This window comes from Pinus tabuliformis, chromosome 8 (genome assembly GCF_031772625.1).
Source record: "Pinus tabuliformis cultivar Carrire ecotype Pingquan chromosome 8, CPIR1, whole genome shotgun sequence".
Classification (NCBI taxonomy): Eukaryota; Viridiplantae; Streptophyta; class Pinopsida; order Pinales; family Pinaceae; genus Pinus; species Pinus tabuliformis.
In genome coordinates, this window is record NC_142294.1 from 886,304,840 (window position 1) to 886,311,434 (window position 6,595).

The window sequence follows — 6,595 nt, forward strand, 5'->3', positions numbered from 1 at the left end:
CACTACCTTATCAATCTACCTACACTTCTCGGAGAGACCCGAGTGAGCTATTCCTCACTCTCTCGCAAAGGTGAAATTAACGGGCTGTTTTCTAGTTCCCCGCTACCTTTGTAGTTCTTTCCGCTCTGCATCATTCTAAACATTAATGTATTCGCATAACCTATTTTTCACATAACAACATCTTAATCCAGGTATTCAAAGATTTAATATACTTACCTCAGGGTCCCTTGAGAAAGTGTCATTCTTCCTCGTTGTAGCTCACAGTCGTGTCCACCGCAAACTTAGTGATAAATCCCCCTATTATCCGGTTGAGCCAATGGTCCACAGCTCGCACAATCTTGTCTTCTGATGCTTCTAGTCTGCACACTAATTTAGGAGTCCACACTATCAGTTGGTTGAGCTTACACCTTCCCTGGCTGTCGTCTAATCTCATGATCCACTCATATAGTTTAGAAGGAAATGACGCAAATAAAATCTCGTGGATTTCCGTATGCACGTAACGATCCAACCACCTTTTCTCAGATACCTGCGGAGTTCTATTTTCGTGTGTCACAAACTTGTGAATATTCTTATCCAACCACTCTTCAATTTCCTTCTTTGTTGGGTTCCAGTGGCATGACATCAAACATCCCTTAGGCAGATCCTCATCCCAGCAACAAAACCATTTGTTGGCTACGCGGGGCCTGACCCACGTTCAGCAGTGAGTTTAGCCAAGCAAATCTCGGTACTATTGGCCCTTTTGGCAATAGTCTGCGAAGCGCGGACTGAGGTCTCACCCGAAGTATTATGGGAGGGTGTTGGAACTAGGTTTCCACACCCTAGGGATGTCTTGATGAAGGTTTTGGAGGTTCGCGATCTTAACCTGCACACTACACTGCTCCACGCAACTTTCTATCCTTTGCAACCTGTGTGCACCTTTGTAAATATAGTATTATTCTGATGTAATCTTTACTGTGTTATTATATTATTTCTTAACTTAGTTTGTGCAGGCCCAATATTCTTATTACTTATTCAACTTTCAAATAAGCGCGCGTACTAAAAAATAATATAGATGCATAAAGATATCCAGAACATAGAAATACAAATTTACAAACAGACGCACAATATTCTGAATCAATCTTATCTTTATTAATACTCAAGTTCAGTTACAGACCCGACTCCACCCTACGCACTCAGCTACAGGGGTCTGCGCACTCAGTTGTAGACTCTACCAGACCTATACGCACTTAGCTACAGAGCCTCTACCTACTACTGCGACCCAATACACTTCAGATTCACTTCTATCTTCTAACCATGCCTTTGCATCTATTTCCTTATTATCTTTCTCTTCCAAAAACTATCTTTACACTTAGAGCCTCGCTCTATTTATACAATCCCATGGTCCACGGACCATGGGTAGGCCGACACAACTTTACATTAAATTACATTATTTTAGGGCGGACAACCCTATGACTCATCCTAAACTCTCGCGCTTCGTGCCCGTTCTTCGCAGAGTCTTTAGAGTACATTGACCAAAACTCGGGCTTTAAGCCCCAAAAACATGTTGTGGGGGATCCGCTACCCAACAACATGTGCATAATGCATTTCAATGTTGAGGAGATTTTGAATTAGGTAGTAGATCACATGCTCAGTGCCTTCATCGTTGTCTTGAACCAACACCATAGCTATGGTGCTAGGGGTTACGGCTAGGTAAACGAAGTAATCTCGATAATAGTCCGGTGGATGCAACAGAGGAGAATTTATGAGGACAACCTTAAGATCATCAAAAGATTTTTGGGCTATCTCATCCCATGCAAAGGGTGTTCCTTTTTTGAGCAACCGAGTAAATCCTGTAGCTAGCCCGACATAGTTGGGTATAAAACAACGAAGAAAATTGGCCTTTCCCTGGAGACTCTAGAGTTGGTGCAATGAATATGGAGGGGGTAAGTTAGAATGGCCTCAACGTTTAGCAGATCTAGGTAGATTTTGTCCTTGGAAACAATGAAGTTGAGGAGTTTTATTGATTCCACGTAGAAAACACATTTGAGTGGAATTAACTCGATGTTAGAGTGTCTGCAGTGTAGAAAAATCTACCAAAGTTGGTTTGGGTGTCTCGTCACTTACGATAATGGGCAGGGAGGTCATCCAAGTAAGGTTGGACAATGTTACGAATATCATGAAATGCATAGGACATTGGCCATTGAAATGTGGCCCCGAAATTTTCGAGGCCGAAAGGGAGCTTCTTGTATGCAAACATACCCCATGGGCAGATAAAGGTTGTCTTCTCTTAGTTGGCCAGTGTGATATTGATCTGGTTATAACCAGAAAAACCATCCATAAAGGAAAATATCTCGCTTCTGGCACATTCATCAATGATTTGATCAATGAAGGGAGTAGGATAGTTGTCTTTAGTACAGGCACAATAATATCTCGATAATCCACAAAAACGTGAATCATGCCTTGTTTTTTAGTCACCAGGATAGTATTGGACACCCAGTTTGTAAGGGGAATGGAATAAATGAACCTAGCTTTGAGAAGCTCTTCGACTTCACCCTTAATAGCAACGACCTTCCTAGGGTGCACTGGACAAAGTTGTTGGTGAACGAGCTTCGCATTCGGATACGTGGGAATTTCATGCACCACAATGTTGGGATCAATGGTAGGCATTTCTTCGTAAGACCATGCAAACACATTGTTGGATAGCAGAGGTCCCGTGTAACAGTTTTGGGGGCTTAGAGCCTATAAATTAGGATAAAAATATTGTAAAAACTCCAAAATATGCGGAGCGCAAAATGGAATAGGTCGAGTCAAAGGGTTGTTCGCCCAAGAAATAATATAGAATAGTAGGAAGCAAGTTGGCTCACAGACCATGGGAATGTATAAATAGAGCGAGGCTCTATGGGTAGAAGGCAGTTTTTGGGTATGAATTGTAATGGGTTTTTGAGGAGCGAAGTCTTGAAGCATCTGTAAGTCTGAGAAAAGGGTGTTGGTAGGTAGATAGAGGCTCTGCAACTATGTGCACAGAGCCCTAGTAGATTCCACAGCTGTGTGTGCGGACCCCTACAACTAGGCGCGCAGGGTGGATCTGGATGTATTGTTAAAAGAATTAAATAAAGATAAGTTGATTCTGAAATTCTGAGTTATTGCGGATCTGGCTGATTTATATAACTATTTTATCTATGCGTGTATGCTTATGTTATGAGTTTATGCAAATTGGTATTTTTCCTCGGTGCATGAACTGGCTATTTCTATTAAATGTTTGCGTAAAGACCATAAAAAGTAGATCAACTCTATAACAACGCAGTAATAAGTATTAAAAGGTTCCTGGGTCTGGATCTACGCGGGGTAGAGTGGTGTGAAGCCGCAGAACGGTGCATGACATCTCCAGACCACATCAAGACATCACAAGGGTGCGGAAACCTGGTTCTAGCACCCTCCCCTGCTACCTCAAGTGAGACCTCAGTCTGCACTCCGCGGGCTATTCCCGAAAGGGCCGGTAGCTGCAGGATTTGTTTGGCTAAATAACTCTTCCGAACCTGGGTCAGGCCCATATAAGCCAACAAATGGTTTCGTTGCCAGGACCGGGATCTGCCTAAGGGGTGTCTGATGTCGGGACACTAGAATCCTACAAGAAAAGAGCTTGAAGATTGATTGGATCAGGAGCAATATGAGTTTATAGAACACTGACGCGCAAGCTAAAGGTTAAGAATGACGAGCGCGATCTAGCTACCAGTATTCAAAGGAGCAAGAAGTGAAGATCCAAAACAATTTTGCTTCTTGGTATCGACAGTATGGGAAGTGCATGGAGTTACGGATGATAACATCAAGAAGGCTACCTTAGTTATCACGTTGCAGGACCAAGCACTGAAATGGTATATAAAGTACTCAAGCGATAATCTGAATGCGGGAATAGGGGAGATCCGGACTGAATTAAAAAAAGAGTTTAGCTGACCAAAATCAAAAACGCAGTCAAACATAGGGTTCAAGGAAATTGCAATGATGCCTAGGGAAACCTCGTGGGATCTAGATCAGAGATTGAAAAGTACAATCGATGAGGTGAACATGACACTGTCGGATGTGTAGCACTGCGCGTGGTTTGTGGCATCCCTGACACCACATCTAAGGACAACGCTATCACAGCAAAAGATCTCAACCCAAGCTAAAGCATTAGAGACCATGATGAGATTGCACGAAACCCCAATACAGGATCTGGGGTTGGGAGTTCAGCAATCCATGTGCAAATACAAAAACTGTGTCTAGAAATGCAGAAGTTAAAACAAGAACAGGCACCCCACCCAGAAGCCCGGGAGGAAGTATGGTGTATAAAGTGTAGAAGCCAGGGTCACGATAAATATCATTGTCCAGTCTTTGCGAACTATGTGACAGCGGGGGGACCAACGCCATTGCAACCAGAGGTATAGGTAGGGCTAAGCGTGGCACCCGCACTCTAGTGCGTGATATGTCAGGAGGGAGGAAAGCATGCCACGGACAACTGCCATCTATTACAGAACATGAGACAACCCCCCCCAGCGGCTATTTTGCAACTTTTGCAAATTGGTGGGCCACGAGGAACGAGACTACCGTAGTTATCAATTATTGATGGACTAGTCACCTGTTTGCAGAATGCAGACTAAGGTGCGAGGTCAAGATCTAGCCACGACGACAGCGCGCGGTGGGTTTCAGGGACGTGGACGAGGGCGGGGAGGAATGGGGCTAGGAAGGGGTCATGGGCAGCTCATCTATTACAACTGTGGAGGACCAGGTCACTACGCGTGGGACTGTACCAATCTGACCAGAATATCATGCCCTTACTATGAACAATTTGACCATGAATTGATAGATTTCCCTACACTGATAGCACAGATTCGTGAGAAAAAGGTAGCACAACCTATGATGACACAAAACGTCTAGATGATGAGGTCCAAACCACGTGAAGAAGATCCCAACGTAAATATGGTGCTTAGAAGTGGAACGGTCTCAGGAGAAGATAAGGGAAAACCAACCAAGGAGGACGCAGGAATTCGCAAGGAGACAAGTCTGGAAGCTAGGGAGAGCTTCGCAGAGGTCTCTACCCCAGGTAGTAGGGATCAACCTGAGCTAGAAATGGATCCCTCAATGCTAACTACCTTTTTAGAGACATGTATGAAATTTATTCGCGACAATAGAGTGGTTAAGGGCTTGCAAGAATTGATAAATAGGTGCACAAGGTCAAGTGAAACTCACGTAATCTGAAAGTTGGGAAAACATGCGTCGCAGACTAGGCAGGAAATGCGGTTAACAACGCAGATTGGTGACTATGAGATGGATCAGATCATTCTCGACTTGGGCTCAGACACAAATGTACTACCTAAACAAACATGGGAGCGCATGGGCAAGCCTACACTGCACTAGTCTCCTATTCAATTAAGGATGGTGAATCAACAAAAGATTATACCCATGGGAAGACTGCAAGGGATTACGGTAGATATAGAAGGCACAAGCACCCGAACAGACTTCGATGTAATCAAAATTATGGATGAAAGTAGCCCTTACCCTGCATTATTAGGAATATACTAGGCCACTAACATGAATGGAGTTATTAACTTAAAGAAGAAGAAAATGATCTTCGAGAAGAAGTTGCTCCGCGTAGTCATTCCGCTAGACCCGGCTAAAGGACCGCGTTACATTGAACCCGTGTGCGACGGAGGCAATGATGATGAATTAGATTGTATTTATAAAATCACTACATGACATCAAGTATGGGAAAATCTGATGGTGGAAGGAAGAATATCGTGGGAAGATTCAGATGAAGAAGATGAGCGATGGCGTAACCGACTGAAGGGGGTAACCATGTTAAACTGCAATATGGTGACTAAATCATTGTGTTGCGTTAAAGCTCAAGATCGTGAACTACCAATGTATGAAGGGTTGATGGTAGTAGATGAATTCTTGATCAAATTTGAAAGCACGGTACCAGAGCACCAGTGGTTCGATGTGTTGAAATGGGAATTGTGTGCGATGCCTGCGTGTTGGTGGGGCACACATGAAGGAACCTTTGAGAATTGGTGAAACTGTAAGCGCATGATACATATACGATTTGGGAGGCTGAAACTATGCATAATGGAGAAATACAATGGGCATGATGATCCGTGCATGCACCTGACCAGATGTGTCCAAGCTTATGGCGAAGAGCCTCAACAAGAGTGGGTACACTTATTTTATCATACACTGGACGTCATCCCAAGGAATTGGTATACTGAAACAGAGCTCCGACATGGCACCAGCGAGTGGGATATCTTGCGCGAAGGGTTTCTATCAACTTTCCTCTTTGAGGATCAATGGATGGATACTGTGGATGACACATTGCAGGTGGTAAAGGCCACTATCATCAAAATACCATCAAAACCAGAAGAAATCATGCAGCCAGACTGGTCACGATAGTTGAGCCAGGCCCTGCAATGTTATGATGTGCAGGTAGAAGATGATGAGGATGACACTAGAAACATTGATATTCCAGAAAAAAAGGGGAGTCGCAAAGTACACGGACCAGCAATCGGGGATCCAGACATCACCGCACCATTGAAAACAAAACAAGTAAACATCAGAACCGAGGAAGAGCCGAAGTATGCAACTCTAG